Source organism: Bubalus bubalis, chromosome 4 (genome assembly GCF_019923935.1).
Source record: "Bubalus bubalis isolate 160015118507 breed Murrah chromosome 4, NDDB_SH_1, whole genome shotgun sequence".
Lineage (NCBI taxonomy): Eukaryota > Metazoa > Chordata > Mammalia > Artiodactyla > Bovidae > Bubalus > Bubalus bubalis.
This window is the reverse complement of record NC_059160.1, coordinates 134,330,037-134,345,427: the sequence shown is the minus strand read 5'-3', so window position 1 is coordinate 134,345,427 and position 15,391 is coordinate 134,330,037. Positions and strand designations below refer to the sequence as shown.

Sequence of the window (15,391 nt, the reverse complement as noted above, 5' to 3'; positions counted from 1 at the left end):
CTGTGCTCTCAGGATAGTTTCACCCCTTGCTGCTTCCCCTGAACCTGGCTTCTGTGGGAAGCAGTGCCTGGTGCACTGGGGAAATGACAGGGAGCAGGGGGAGTTAAGACGTGCTGGAATCTAGATCTTTCTCTCTAGCTGGGGACCAGAGTCCCCAGAGATGGTGTCAGGTGAAAAGGCACCCATCATATGTCTTCATTTTCCTATTTGGAGTCCTGTGATACACACGTGGTTTGTTTATATCACTGGTAGATAATCTGGGCTGTGTTGAGACTCTCAATATTTTTGAGGGGCTAGGGGAGTTTTAACATTGCTTGTTGGGTGATTCATCAACCCTGGGAAGGTGGAGGTGAATGGTGTGGCTTCTTCTAATCCTATAGTGTCTTGTTCTGTCTCTCTCTCTCTTTTTTTTTTTTAAGCATTAATTTTTGTTTTGAAAAGTCTCAAACTTGGGTCTCATTTGTCTGTTAGTTTCTCTGGTTTTACTCTCGCAGGTAGTAGGTTGGCTAGCAAGCAGAAGTTGAACAGATGCTCCCAGGAAGACTTCAGTGGGAAAGAAATAGTAAATTTACATGAGTAGAAATGAGAGCACAGCATATCTTTTATAACACCAGTGGGTCAGAGGTTTGCAGACTGGTTTCTGCTTGGATGGTAGAAATAGGTTTGGGTGAGCTTGCTTCATGAGATGTCCTTTATCTCTAGGAATGGAAGGAAAAGATTTACAAAGGTAATGTATTTCAATACCATTAGCAATGGTGCATCGAAGACCTTACTGTTTAAATCAGACCCACGTAGCCTAAGTAGGCAAAACAGTCATCTTCAGTGTTTAGATATGTATTAGTGGCTAATAATAGCTAGTAGGAGTAGCCACTATTTATTGTCGAAGACTTTCTATGCCCAAGCACTGTTGTAAACTTCATAGTTATTAATTTAAACCCTTAAACCTGTGAAATAATACTATTCATAGTAAGGACACTGAGGCCTAGTGTGACCCTACTTGTAAGTGATAAATTATTTCCCTATGTATATAGGTGGCCAGCTGGTTGTCTTGTTATGTGGTGAGCTCCTCGGCTCTGTTAGCCATTGTGTTTGGATGAGATGCAAGTAAAATTGGTCAAGAGCCAATGCTGAGCCAATTAGGGATTTGAGTCAAATGATTAGACAATGCCCTTCTTCTTCCACCAACCCCCAGTTCCACTCTCTGTAAACAAGCAACATAGAAACACAGAAAGAAGTCCCAAGCCAAATACAAGTTAATTTTTGAATTATCTGATGTTCACAAGTATCTGATAAGGACTGTTCAATATAATATTTGTTGCATGTTGGATATATGTATGTATGTATGTGTGTGTGTGTATAATATATATATTTTATCATGACTTTGGTGTGTAAATGTATCTTATTTTTTCCAAAGGTTGGTAGTAGTTTTATATTTTCTCATTCTTGATGGAGAGGATTTTGAATCAACTTATTAATACATTCTTTATTAAATAAAGATAAGTACCCTGGTTGGCTCAGTCAGTAAAGAATCTACCTGCAATGCAGGAGACCAGGGTTCGATCCCTAGGTCGGGAAGATCCCCTGGAGTAAGAAATGGCAACCCACCCCAGTATTCTTGCCTGGAAAATCCCATGGACAGAGGATTATAGTGGCGGGCTATAGTCCATGGGGTCCCAAGAGTCAGAAAGGACTTAATGACTAAACCACAACCCCTGCATTTATGTGGACATTGCCCATATAAAGGAGCCATCAACATATTCCATCTTAGGTGTCAAATAACAGAAATGGGCAGAAGCTTCCTTACAGAGGAGCCTTGTGGGCTGGACATTGGATTTTCTAAAATGTAGGTGAATCTGAGATATTCCACTCCTTCCAAGAGAGTGTATGAAACAGAAAAGTTCCACTCTGTGTGTTGGGGTGTGTGTGTGTGTGTGCGAGCACTTGTGGGTGCATACACACACACTGGGCAGGGACAGCTCCTGCAAGTTTGCAAAGATAAAATCCATCTTGCCATCTTGATGTTTTTGGCCTTTGCAGAGCTTATGAATAAGGAGTCTCGTTTAGCTAAATCGACTGCGTGGGAATCAATACAGGGAAGGTGAAGTCCCAGCCACTGTATTGGACCTTGGCACATGCTTCTCTCTAATTTTATTTTTTTAAAAATCCCTTTGATACAATCTAGAAATCACTTACTAGATGTTTTCAGGGAAGTAAGGAGTCTCTTGATGTGGTAAGAATGTTGCCAAAGTGATGAGCATTTGAAAGAGGCTTTCACAGTTCAATTTATGGGGTGGTGGTCTCACTGGCTTCCAAGACACACTCTTGTAGGAAGGCTATACATGTTCTAGTCCACGTGCCACTCAGAAGGGAGAAATTGATGTTCATGTTAGATCAGCAGTTCTTCACCCTGGGCCTATGACTGGGTTTCTGGAGTGATCTCTGAACTCCTGAAAACTGTAGTTGTGTGCATGCCTAAAGCCCCGATGATAGTGTTATAGCATCGATGAGCACAGATGCCATAAGTCTATCAAAGATTATGGAAACTTAAATAATATTTTTCTCTTAAAGTCTAGAATCTAGCCCTGAGCCTTAGATGTCTGCAAATATAGGATTAGTAATAGTTGATGTTAATATTTGGTATAACAAGGACAAAATCCAGCAAGTGATTTTTATAGAAATATCTGGATGTAATAGGCAACTAATTAACCTTTCAAATCAAACATTCACAAATATAAAGCATTGTGATTTATATTGGTTTCAATCTTACTTTAAATTTGATTTAAGGCATGACTTAAGTTGTTTGTTTATTTTAAACATCAAAGTTAAATTTATTTACTTTTTTGGCTGCACCATGTGGCTTGTGGGATTTTATTTCCCCGACCAGGGGTTGCTTGGGCCCTCAGCAGTGAGAGCGTGGAGTCCTAATCCATGGGCCTCCAGACAATTCCCTAAAGTTGTTTAACATTTACAGAGGGCTATCCAAAATGATAGTCTGAACAAAATTTTGTATTCTTTATGTCTTTGACCTTAAATCAAAATATTGAGTTTTAACTTGAATTTACAGAATACAAAGATTCGTCTCATCTAGCAAAATATCTGAGATGGTCCCTGTTGTAGAAATACAATTACAAACTGCACTTGCAGCAAGAGCAGATTTTATGACACCCTGAAGGGGCACTGTGTTCTAGAGAGTGTTCGTGAACCTTCCCGCACATCACAGTTACCAGGAAAGCTTTTATACCTAGGGTTTCTCAGTCTTCATCACTAGACACTCTAGGGTTCGAAGTCCTAGAGTCTTTGTATTTCGTTAACGTTTTCAAGTACTGGAAGCCACTATTTAAGTGGGCAGTATCTTAAATTATGAGAGCGAAAAGGTCAGGTTCTCTTAGGTTCTCTTTGACTTGGTTTCATCAACAGGAAGAAGCTTACAGACCACATGGATTCGCAGGGTCTGTGAGCAGTGGGCTCAGGGCGTTTACTTCAGGAGGAGAAAGGTGCTCAAGCTGGAGCTCGAGATGGGCAGGATGGGGACAGATCTGAGGGAGGTAACGATGTTTAGAAAAAAGTGATAGAGTGCTTGCCAGCTTCAGGGCAGCGCCAGGGCTGTGCAGAGGGTCACCGACTGCCCCGGTTTTAGCACTAAAAGTCCCACGTGCTGGGGGACCCTCTGTTCCGGGCAATCCAGGACAGTTGGCCACCCTGCCTGTGTGCTGCAAACTGCATAGTGTGAGATGGAAAGCCACATGGTACTAAGGCCCCAAATCCCTCTAACTGAATCAATAGCCTCTTAACAGTTGAAGCAGATGTTTCCACCGGACATTAAAAAGCTCCTGTTCTGGTGGTGGTGATTGGAAAATGGAACGAGGATTGTCTTTTCAGCTTCTCATCATTTTCAACATGTGTAGAAGGACCGTTTGGCATTGTTCCACATGACTACGTATAGTAATGCCTGTTCTGTTTGAGCACAGGTGATGGAGTTTTTAGTGTAAGCTATCACTGGAGACTTACTACTAGAAGCAATAGTTGCAGGGACATCCCTGGTGGTCTAGTGGTTAAGCTTCCATGCTTTCGCTGCAAGAGACACAGGTTTGATCCCTGCTTGAGGAACTAAGATCTTGCATGCTTGGCCAAAAAGAAATTCCAAAGCAATACATAATTAACTATTTTATTCTAAAATCTTGATTTTCAAGTTGAAATTTTCATTTGGCCAAGAGCCTTGTTGCTAATGTTGATTGTTAGACAATGCTCATGTCGTATATCTAGGTGCTGCTTCTGCTGCTGGGTGCTCAGTCGTATCCAACTCTTTGTGACCCCATAGACTGTGGCCTGCCAGGCTCCTTTGTCCATAGAATTTTCTAGGCAAGAATACTAGAGTTGGTTGACATTTCCTACTACAGGGGGTCTTCCCGACATGAAGACTGAACCTGCATCTCTGGTGTCTCCTGCATTGGCAGGCAGATTCTTGACCACTGCGCCACCTGGGAAACCTATATCTGGGTACAGTCTGTAATTATTCCCAAAAGAATCCTGCATGGTCTGCAGGTTTCTTCCTAATGTTGGAGTTGAAATGGGGCAGAGTCAAAGAGAACCTGACCTTCTCTGTCATATTTCAAGACACTGTCTATTTGACCAGACATTCTCACTTGGCAGGGCTTATTAAATGTACAGTTGTCTGGGCTGTCCACCATAAGATACAATATTAAAGTGTAGAGATGAGTCCTGAAAATCTCCGTGTTTGCAAAGCTCCTGTTGATGATTCTGATGTTTAGGGAGAGTCGGGAACACTTTGTGGAACTCAATATTCCTGCAAGGTCACCATGGAAGTTGTTATTGCTGCAGGTGAAGTTTATAATTGGATTTCAGGAACAGGGAGCACCTCAGGTCTCCCATGAGGTGGGTCTGATTATCCACATACTGTTCCATCCTATCTGGCAGCAGCCCCCAGAAATAGTCTTTGAAAGTCAGTATGAGGGAGTCTTCAAGATCTCAACCTCAGAAGTGCCCAGAACTCCTAATATCTTTCAGAAACTTCATACACTGAGTTTGTGTTTGTGTGTTAATTCTAAATCCTTCTTGAACCTTTTCATGTTCTTTAGTATGTAGCACTGATGTGCTCTAACTAGAAAGTGGCAATCACTGTAGAGAGTAGTTCTTCTTCTTCTTGTTCTAAGCTGGGTCCTTTAAAACAGTGGTTTTCACCCCCCTCCCACACTCTGACCCCCGCCTTCGGGACATTCAGCAACATCTGGAGATATTGTTTTGGTGTCATAGCTGGAGTGTGAGTGCCACTGGCATCTAGTGGGTTGAGTCCAGAGGTCCTGCTGAACATCCTTCAATGTATAAGACAAGCCATGACCCCGGCACTGCCCCAGCAAATTGTCGTCTGGTCCAAAATGTCAAGCGTGCCAGAGTTTAGAAACTCTGCTTTGAAGGTCTTTAAATGAATAATATCAACCTCGGCTAACAATGACCTCTTGTTTTGCACCAGGCATTGTGCATGAATTTTCTTACTTTATCGCCACAACCACCCTGGGAGGCATTATTATCCCCAGATGAAAGATGAGGAAATGAACTTGGAGACTGAATATAACTCGTAGGCGGTCCCACAGCAGTGAGTGGTAGCGGGTGCGGAGGAAAGGGGAGGAGTGGGGAAATTTCCCCAATCAGACTCCATGGTCTTAGTGTTTCACATGATGCCATGCTACCTAAATATAAAGTCCACATAGTTCTAATATTCTTAAATTTGAAGTTGAGCCCAAAGGCAGCCTAGGTACACACTGTATAACTAATATGCTTTTTGCTAGAATAAAAGCATCTAGATTTGTAGTTGATTAACCACTGTAGCCCCTCTGTTCCTATGGTCATTTCAGCTCCTCTGATCTTAACCATCTCTGGACCCCCTTGCCTTTCTCAGGTGTGTTTACCTGACCCACATAGTGTTTTCCAGATTAAATGAAATAGTAGAATTTTATTTGTACATATGGGCACAGGTACTATACTTTTGCCAAATGATACAATCGGGGGAAATTGGGCAAAGTGTACAAGGGATACGTCTACAATTTCTCACAACTACCCATGAAACTATGATGACCTAAATAAAAAAAGAATTAATACCTAAAAATATGGGGAGTGGGAGAGTTTCATCAACTATTCAAAAAATATTTATGGTTGTTGGATTGCTTTCCATACTCTTCCTAGAAATGTACATTGTTTTCTTGACCTTTTTGTCATATCTTATAGTCGATAAAAGCTCCAAAAATCCCATTTTCTACCAAACTAATAGTTTACTGCTGATCATCTGTTAAGTGTAGATGGGTTAGCTTTCTTCACTGGCCCACACTGAGGATCATCTGCCACTATTGATGTTCCTCCTGGTGTGTGAGCTGCTTCTGTGGTTGCTTTGCATTTTACTCTTTGAAAAATACTAACATCATCTGCAAACTCAGACTCACAACTCTATTTTTACTTCTGTGTTGTTTTTGAAACATGAAAAAGATTAATTCAGGATCCATCAGCAAGGATTAGTACTGACATGCCTCTCATAAAGATACTAATTCAACCCTGTTCTTTGGGGCCTATTGGTAAGTGAATTTTTTATCCATTACAAAACATTTAGCCCAATCATCATTTGGTTTTGTTTTTAAATAACTTTTGGTATGAACACCATGCCATAGACTTCTTGAAAGCCCAAATGGATTGTATTCATTGGCTCTGTCTTGCTCAGAAACATAGCTCTTTGTAGAACTTGATATGCTTGTTGGGTAATCTTGAACAGGTTATTTGACCTCTGTGCCTCAGCTTCCTTTTCTTTGAAAAGGGAAAAAGGATACTGTCTACCTCTTAGGATTATTATGAGGATGACATAGCATAATACATATCAGGTTTTTAGCATATCACCCGTGGTAAATGCTCAATAAATGTCAGTGATCATTATTTAAAAAGCTGCCCATTCAGAGCTTATATCGCCTTCCCTCCAGTTGATAATGCTTGCATTTGTCTTTAAATGTCTACTTTATTATAATTGCTGATGACTTGCAAGGTGTGAAAATGACATTTAGCACTGTTTATTCCCTGGGTCCTCTCTCGAGTCCTGCATCTGATTGACATTGTACTAGTTCCCTTAAGCAAAAGGTATTTATGACAGTATTGTTACTGCTAAGTCGCTTCAGTTGTGTCCGATTCTGTGCGACCCCATAGACGGCAGCCCACCAGGCTCCCCGTCCCTGGGATTCTCCAGGCAAGAACACTGGAGTGGGTTGCCATTTCCTTCTCCCATGACAGCATTAATCTGTCATAAATACCTTTTGCTTAAGGGAATCAAGAGCTGATGGTTGAATAATTACCTCTTATTAAAGTTGAAACTACATTCATTACCATAAAATCTATCCTGTGCTACCTATGGCATAACTTGGCTAAAAAAGATCTTTACTGTTAATGAATGTTCTCTGATGCTTTTATCACCATCTTCATAGTCTCTGAAACAGGGAGCTTCACAATAATCCTTGTTTTCCAAATGAAGCATTTTTAAAAATGATTTCAAAACTCATAGATGACAATATAATTATCTGATAGCCATTTCTATAATTAACTGACAGCCTTATAAATAAAAATCCCGCAGCCTGAACCATCAGGTAATTATTTTTAAAAAATTTTAAGTTCAACTTTAAATCCAGGCCAAGAACTGTGGTGAATGCATGTTTTTGTCCCATTTATCCTCACTATACTGTTGACAGAGAATCTGAGTTTTGAAGAGGCTCATCTGGCCAAGGACATAATAACTCTGAACAAGTGGCATCTCAGACCAAGCTTAGGACTCTGACTGCAGAGCCTAGACTTTTAATCAGTGCACTTATACATGTGTTAGATTTTTAAGTAATAGATTTTATTTTTAAGAGGTTTTAGGTTTATAGAAAATTGAGCATACAGTACAGAGAGTTGTCATAGGCCCCCTTTTCCCCTGCACATCATTTCTCATATGTTATAGTCATTTTAAAAGCCTCCTCCCTGCTTATTCATTCTGTCATGCTTATGAAGAATAGTCTGGAAGAGATCAGACAGTTTGCCTAGATGCTCAGTATCTGACAGTGCTCTGAACAACCCCCAAGCCCAAGGTGGACAACCTCTTCTGTCTCTTCCAGTTCCCTAGAATCATACTTTTCTGTGTCTCTGTGGAGGAACTGCAGATACAACTTTTTTGACTTAATTTTTCATTACTGACATTGAATTAGCCAATGAAGATACAATGTGCTTTGAAGGTTGGAATTTCTTCCTGTAGTCTTCCTGTTTGCCTTGTATATAATTTCCTTTTGCTTTTCAAAGCACATCGGCTCATTAATTAGAACCTTCTTTTGAAAATGGGTCTTGCTGCCTTAACTGCAGATTTTTATCTGCTGTCCCATTGAGGTGTTCAGTTGTTCAGGAATCAGCTAGAAGATGCGGACAGCTGTTTAGGCTGAGAAATGATCAGCATTCCAGCACCCAGCTTTCTCCATGTACCAGGAGGATGCTTCTGAATCTTGGATACTCACAGGTGTTATTTGCTCTTTGTCTTCCCCCCTCCCCTGCCCCCCACAGCTTAGCTGAGCACTTGGCTCCACTTTTGTGACACATGGAAGGGAAAAGATGTTTTCAGAGGTTAGACCCTGTTCATCAGCCATTTCCCTTGATTATTTCTCAGTGGTTCTTTGACAGTATGCATATAGGTGACGAAGTTAAATCTTGAATAATCAGAAGAAAGTGAAAACATTCATTGAGTCCCTTGGTTAGACTTGTCTAGAAGGTCATTTCTTCTCTTCTCCCCAAATTGTGTATTTGGTTTGGTGCTGTATAGAAGCTGCTTCCAAAAATATGAATGATCCCTGCCTCAGGTGTTCTCCAGAACAACGCAAAGTATGGACTTCTTCCATTTCTCAACATGACAGAAATCTGGCAGTCTGACCTTGTCCTCAGGGTGGGTCCTGCTGCCGTAGCCCGCAGCACAGTTCTGAGTTCGGGCAGAAGTCACTAACATCCAAAGACCTCAGGCTGCCTCAGGCTAGACGTTTACTTCCACTGCAGAATGAACTGAGCCCTTGTCACCCTGCCTTGCCTGCCTTCGCACCCACCCGGCAGCATGGTGTCTGTGCTGTGTGGGCTAAGTCGTGTCCGAGTCTTTGCAACCCTGTGGGTGGACTATAGCCCACAGGCTCCTCTGTCCATGGGATTTCCCAGACAAGAATATTAGAGTGGTTGTCATTTCCTTTTCCAGAGATAGTGCCTTTGGTTTTCTTCTTTTTCTTCCTCCACAACTTTCTGGCTGCTCCTTTTTCTCAGGTACTACCTTACGGCTTTGTCTTCCTGTGTCTCCATTCAGTCTAGTTGGGGTACTTTCCTTTGCTAAGCCAGTTACCGTGTGCAATGAAAGCATATTTAAGATATTTATTGAAATTCATCTAGACATTTAAATTTGTTGAATATTACTCTAATACCGAAAATTTGGGTGAGTTCAAACTGTTTATACCTCCCAAAATGATGCCGTAAACAACATATTAGCAGAATGACAGTGTGATTTTCCTTTGCTTGGGCCTTTGTTGATACTACCTTTTTTAAACTGGAGGTCATTTAGTCCTCATTTTTTACCATTTAAACAGTGAAAAGACTTAAAAAGAACTATAACAGTGTCTTATCAGGGTGCATGTAAGTTACAGGATTTCTAAAGTAATTGGTGACAGTACCCTGAAGATTTATGTACTTCAGCGTTATGTGTACTTGGCAAAAAGTGTTGCATATATTAGATATAATAGCAGTCACTCAAGAAAACAATATTCCAGAATTGTCTTTTCATAATTCTCTAGGGAACAGGAGTGATAGTATTAAATTTATCTCAAGAACTACTAAAAAACCTAAAACGTGGGTTACTATTTACTGATGGAAATGTTTTTAAATTAATTTTTATTGGAGTATGTTTGATTTACAATGTCATGTTAGTTTCTGTTGTATAGCAAAGTGAGTCAGTTATACATAAAGATATATCCACTCTTTCTTAGATTCTTTTCCCATATAGGGCATTACAGAGTACTGTGTAGAGTTCTCTGTGCTATACAGTAGGTTCCCATTAGTTATCTATGGGCTTCCCAGGTAGCTATGGGCTAGTGGTTAAGTGCCAGTACAGGAGACATGAGAGACCTGGGTTCAATCCCTGGGTCAGAAAGATCCCCTGGAGGAGGACATGGCAACCCACTCCAGTATTCTTGCCTGGAGAATCCCATGGACAAAGGAGCCTGGCAGACTACAGTCCATAGGGTCACAAAGAGTCAGACGTGATTGAAGTGACTAAGCACATTTTATATATAGTACTATGTATATGTTCATCCCAATCTCACAATTTATCCCTCGCCTTTTTTCCCCCTTAGTTTTGTTTTCTACATCTGTGAGACTATTTTGTTTTGTAAATAAGTTCATTTGTATCAGTCTTTTAGATTCTGTATAAGCAATATCATATGATACTTGTCTTTCTGAGAATATGACACTCTCTAGGTCCATCCATGTTGCTGCAAATGGCATTACTTCAATCTTTTTATGGCTGAGTAATATTCCATTGTATATGTGTACTATACCTTCCTATCCATTCCTCTGCCGATGGACCTTTAGCTTGCTTTCATCTCCTGGTTATTATAAACAGTGCTGCAATGATCACTGGGGTGCATGCTTCTTTTCAGTTTTAATTGATGGAAATTTAACTAAGAAGTTGCAACCAAAAATGCAGAGGCAAGGAATAAGTTTAGATCTGAGCTGAGGCTTCTTGATCAATGTAATTTTCTGGTTTTCAGGAAGGATTTTGGAATTTCTCATTGCTCAGCTGATGGAGTGCCCAAATCTACTGGTGGTTCATTGGAATTGAAGTCAGTAATTGGCTCCTTCAAAATAAAAATGATGCTCTCTACCCCGCCCCCTACTCCAGAAGCACGGTCTAAATGGTGAAGTGCACACTGAGGTCAGATCCAGGTAGAATATGTCTCCTGTGCGCCTCCCTTTGCGTGTATAGGGCCTGCTGGCCACCTCTCCCTGGATGATCAAAAGTGCCTCCTAACTCAGTGCATCCAGAACCAAACTCATTTCCCCTCTGGCTCACCTCTTCAGTTTCCTAACTAGGTCAAAGATACCGTTGTAAATACCAACAACAACTGTCATTTATGAGTTCTATGTCATTGATGAGTTATTATGCCCCCTTCCCTAGGCACTATACAAAGCACTTGAGGTTCCTTATGTTTTTAAAAATCCTTCTAATAGTTTGTGAGGTAGATACTGATGTCATTTTCACTTGAAAAAGATGGGGAAGCTGAGATTGAGAAACATTGAATAATGTATCCCAAGTCACACATCTGCCAAAGAATTGACTTGATCTAGGTGTTTCTGAAACTGTAGCCAATGTTTTTAGCCTTGATGGCAAACCGCCCCTTGGGATCTGCAGGGTGCTTGCCTTGGAGCCCAGCCTTGCTTTCACCATGATAAACTCCTCACGCCTGTAAACTCCCTGATGTTTCCGGTGACTATCTACAGAAGCTGGCACATAAAATCCTGCTGGGAGTGCCAACCTTGTGCCATTTGGTAGCTTATCAGATTCATTCATCCAGAATGTATCTTCATCTGTCCTTACTTTTACCCAACCATCCTCACCTTAGAAATACTGCTTCCCTCTCAGTGGTCTCTGAGCTGATAAGCTCATCTGTTTCCCTAGTCTTAGTTCTTGGGATGACTTCAAGCTCTGAGTGTTTTTAGCCATTTCAATTCAACACATTCTGTAACTGAATCCATTATGTATCCATCAGATGTTTTGAGTTTGTTTCTTGGTTGTGTTTTGGTGGCCCTTTTCATGATGAGGCTGGCCAAGAACTCTGATGCTTGAGTCTCACTAGACTCATGTACATGTTTCTGGCTTATTTAGTTTTTAATATGATTGAAGGCTGATGTTTGGCACTTTGCAGTGTATCTCAGTGCTACATATGGGCCCACTAGGATGGGCAAACCCAGAAGCACAAATTAACAAATCCACAAGTCTAGGTCTAATTTGTGACTCAGATATCAGCAGTCCGTCTCAAGTGGGTACAGACAGGGATTTATTTAAATCTTAAATCACTTTATTTATTTACTTTATAATTAAAATTTTTATTGAAGTATAGTTGATTTACATTTGAATCACTTAAGAATTCACATTGGAGAAATATATTTTTAAAACCTGATTCATGTAACAGCTGTAAATAGCATCTGTTCCTGCCTGGGGTTGCAGCCAGCTCAGAAATGGGCTCTGGTCTTCACACCTGATAATAATGACTTGTCTCCATTGTGGCCCCTACTGCTCAGAGAGCAGGCTGCCAGGAATTCTCCCTGGCCTGCAGGGTCAGAGACGTGGAGTCTTCTGCCTCAGGCATTGGTCAGACCCCCTGACCCCGACTGGAGTCATACCACCTTCCCTCCTGAATGTAAAATGAAGATCACATTACTGCCAGCCTCGTGTGGTTATTTTGAAGATTAAATCCTTGCAGAAACTCTAACTGGAAGTTTGAGGACATAGTGAGTCACTGCATAACTATTAGATATGATTATTATTCTTATTTACACGTAAGAAGTGGCAGGAGGTACAATATGTCGAGGGTGTGCTGGCTCTCATTTCCCACATTAACCCTGTAAGGACTCTTTGTGGAACTGGTGCTCAGTAAGAGAGGATCATATTCAAATTCCTTATTTTGATAATTGCTAAAAAATGATGGTTCTCAGGGTTAACCACATTTAGCAGTTTCTTTGCCTCATGTCAATGTTTTGCCAAATATGCTATACAAAGGATGCATGGGTGAACAGTGTTTTAATAGGAATTTATTTTAATGTGTATTAGTTGAAGAAATGTAATTAGCACATCAAATTCATGATTTCTTGGCCCTCATTGCCTAAGATGAAGCTGAAATTTTTAAAAATTTATAGATTGTAATTAAGATTATATATAATATATAATCTTATATATAATGAGGGAGAGGGATAAATTAGGAATTTAGGAGTATATATATAAAATAGATAAACATCAAGGACCTACTGTATAGCACAGGGAACTGTACTCAATATTTCGTAATAAACTGTATGGGAAAGAATCTGAAAAAGAATAATTGAATCACTGCTATACACCTGAAACTAACATAACCTTGTAAATCAACTATATTTCAGTAAAAAAGAAATTAAGATTATATGTATAACATAAACATATATACACACATAAATATATACATATATATTAAAAATAGGTTTATGTGGATATGGCAAGCATTTTGTGGGGGGTACAGTTTTCTTTCATTTCATCCTCACTTAGTCTTGAGAGGTGCCCACCATTATTCTCCCCATTTTACAGATGAAGAAACTGAGGTTTTTAAATGTTCACTTTTTTCTGAAGTGCCTCTTAACAGGTGGAGGACCTGGGATTCAAACTCACAATCTTTCTTTTCTCTTGTTCTGTCTGTGGGGGTTGTTTCTTACTTCCCTTTTCAGGTATCCTTTTTTTCCCCAAATTTTTATATTAACTTTTATTGTTTTTTTTCTTCCTATACAATTAAGATGTATTCATTACAGAAATTTTAGAACACACAAGGAAAAAAATTATTGAGCTAATGCACATAATGTGAGATTATGTGCATTTTAAGCGTCAGTGATACACTATTGTTAAGTATAGGTGTGATGTCATGTAACGGATCTCCTTTGACTTTTCTATCACAGCCCTGTCAGATGATCTAAACAAGGATGTGGAGAGAAATCAGTGAACACACGAGCCCCCCAAGAAAGTATGAGCACCCTACACTCCTGGTTCCCAGACCCTCCCTCTGAACCACACTGCATCACAGCATGGACCTTGGCGAGCTGCCCCTTCCTTTGGAAAGCATGTTCCCGGGGTCCCATCAGAAGCCACTCAATTTTAATATTGCCGTAAGCTTCTCCCTGTTGGGGAGCCGGGTCTGCAAGTGGAGGCCTGGGCTGTGTTCCCAGGATGGCGGCAATGCTGGTTGGCACTAAGGCGACCCTGGGTTCTTCTGAGCAAGGAGCTCAATACCCTGTCTCCAATAGGCTTGTGTGCACAGGTTCAATTAAGATGCTTCTCAACTTAGATGCTTAGACAGACAGCTCAGGTGCTACCCGATCACCAGTTTCTGACTGTCGCTTTTCAGCTGGTCACGTTGGGATCTTTCGGGCCCACCATCTCCTTCAGTGGTGATCTGTGGGGAAGAGAGGTTGTGATGTTAATGGCACAAAAAATGCCACAAAAAACAGATGCCGCTTATATGGAGATTTAGGTACAATCGCAGCACAGTTCAAAGCAAGCCATGCACAGTGGCCTGTGGTTCTCTGAAGTCCCGTCTTAGGTCTCTGTGAGTTTCAGAGGCTGAGCTCTTTGTTCACCCCCACGTTAGTCATATGCCTAGGACCTCAAGTGCCCCCATTCATTGTAAAGCACCACCAAGAGGCTCCTGGCCTCTTAGTTTTTACCCTGGCCCCACAGCTGAGCTAAAGGCCTAGATCCTTTCCATTTCAGCAAAAGATGTGCTGGTCCCAGGTGCTTGATAAAGATCTTTCTCTTCCTCATCGTTAATACCAAATGATACTACCCAGAAATAGGTAACATGAATAAAATGAATTTCTTCTTAGTCTAATGGTTTAAGAAGAGGGTTTGGTGAGGTACTCAGACGCTCCTTGGTGGATGTTGAAGGTCATTGTAGTATATGCTGTCATCCATGTTACTCCTTAGGGCTCCCTCCAAATGCCAGTGTTTTCTGGCTAAATTATTCTTAGCAAGGGTGTTGCCTGTGGTGAGTTGTGTTAGTCACACTGCCCGTGGGCCTGGCTTTGGCATTCATCCGACTCCACCTTCTCCCCAGCCCTCACCCCATCCATTTCTGACCAGCCTCAGGCGCTGACAAAAGTGCTGTCAGCAAGCCTCAGAGGCCCCATAGGAGGCACTGTCCACCCTCCCAGCCTACAGCCAAACAGGGGAGAAGCTGCCTGAAAACATACAAGGACCTAATCCAACCTTTGTTGCACAAAGCAAATTGCATTTCAAGCTCTAGAGAACATGAGCCATTCATTCTAAAGCTGGCTAAGATTCATCCAGTACTAAATTGTGACAAATGTTTGTTTTGGAAAAGTGAATTGTCAGTATTTTCAGATTCACTTATTCACCCAGAAAGGCTGTGTTTTTCCTCTTTCTTTAGGAAAGTCAGAATAGGAGAATGCCTCGGGTTGTTCTAACCTGTTTGCTGGGCAAAATCGAGAAGGCTCTGGCATCTTTTGAGTAGCTCTGTACAGCACCGTAGGATGGAAGACTTAACTCGGCCCCCCTGTTCCCCATCCCCCAGCTCCCCATCCCCCATCCCCCTCCCCT

The 15,391-nt window shown here is 41.2% G+C and overlaps 1 protein-coding gene across 16 annotated transcripts in view; it reads left to right on the top strand.

The window, feature by feature from the left end:
• The window catches only part of FAM13C (family with sequence similarity 13 member C), a 147,086-nt gene that overhangs the window by 105,528 nt on the left and 26,167 nt on the right, over positions 1-15,391 (top strand). The window lies entirely within an intron of this gene.